Genomic DNA, 1,555 nt, shown 5'->3' on the forward strand with positions numbered 1-1,555 from the left:
AACACCCGTCCCCCCACATACCCTGCTGTGTCTGAGCCAGCTGGTGTGTTTTGTGCAGGACCTCTCTTTGTACACACACAAAACATTTAGACTTCTACGGCTGAAGGACATTTTATGTCCCAGACAAGCCAGGAGATCTCAAAATAAGCATCCCAAAGGGGAGACTCCACTTAAAAAAACATCTCTATGAGACCAAATGTCAACCAGGGCTCTCAAGCAAAGATGCGAAGGAGGGGGGACAGGGACACTCGAGTGCTGGAAACAGAACAACCCGAGCACAGTTAACGAGAGTATTGACACACTGTGGTAAACAGAGCTAATGCCGCTGAACGTCTTGTGTAGGGATTGCCAAAGGGGGACCCAACATGCGTGTTCACTGAAAACAAAGTGAAGGACTGAGATCCTCAAAGGTCAGTGGAAGCGAAAGCCTTGCTCAAGAGAGGCCAGAGCCTCTGCCCCCTCTAAGTCTCCCTGTACCAGCCTCTCACTGTACCCCTCCTGGCTCCCTTACTCTCTTGTTTCTCTGCTGTAGCCGGTCTGCCCTACTCCTGCCCCGCCTTCTTTCCCCCTTTCCCCTACTCGTCTTTAATTTACTCAAAATTTTTTTCATTTCTCCCTCCGGTAGTGACGAAGTTTCATGTCAACTTGATAAAGTGTAGTGGTGGATTCTAACCTGCCAATCAGGTCACAGCCTGATGATGCCTCCTTGTGGGCTTGGCCTTCTCATAAGGAGGGTCCTAGGAATATCCTCTCCCCAACCCCTGTCTTCACCTTCCTGTTGACAAGCTACGCTGAGCCCTGGGAGAGCCCTGGGACGCTTCCACTGATGTTGGATCCACAAGACTTTTCATCCACCGGCCTGTGATCTTCCTGCATTCTGCGTCATTGCATGTGGCTGTGTGAGTCTGAAGAGGGACTTATGGACTAGTGTTGGACTTATGGACCTGAGTTGGACTGGGCTGGGATGTTTTCCTGATATATAACTACTTCTAGATAGGAAGCTCTTTCTTACACATATATAAGTGTCACTGGATTTGTTTCTCTAGTCGACCCCGTCTAACACACTCCCCATTGCATCTCTTCCTTATCTCTCTTCGGCCCCCTCCCTCCTTCCCCATTGTTCCTTCATTCCATCTTAGGCCCCTTTCCCACCATCACATTCTCCAGAGCCATCTCTCGTAGGCTGCCTGCTGACAACATTTCATTCAGTCATGCTCACTACCGTTCCCATAAATACCTAACCCACACAAGCTGTTCTCCTCAAAAGTCCTCCCAGGAGAGAGTCATGCCCAGCCGGAGATCTCTTCAGAACGTCTCCAGAATTGAGTTCTAGATGGAAGGAGAGATTTGCTTTCGGGCAGCCTGACTGGAAATCAAGTTTACGTTTTATGTCCTTTCTCTGGTCTGGCCTAGGAGCTTGCACCTTAAATAGTCTGAAAACTGCAATCAAAGCTGCTAGGGTCATCTCTATGGAAGTTTATAATTTTAAGAGACCGTAGGCTGTTGCTTGGAAGAGTCCTTGGTGGCACAATGGGATAAGCCTTGGTTGACTAAC

Source organism: Echinops telfairi, unplaced genomic scaffold, assembly GCF_000313985.2.
Source record: "Echinops telfairi isolate 266 unplaced genomic scaffold, ASM31398v2 ScPeMD7_17;HRSCAF=63, whole genome shotgun sequence".
Lineage (NCBI taxonomy): Eukaryota > Metazoa > Chordata > Mammalia > Afrosoricida > Tenrecidae > Echinops > Echinops telfairi.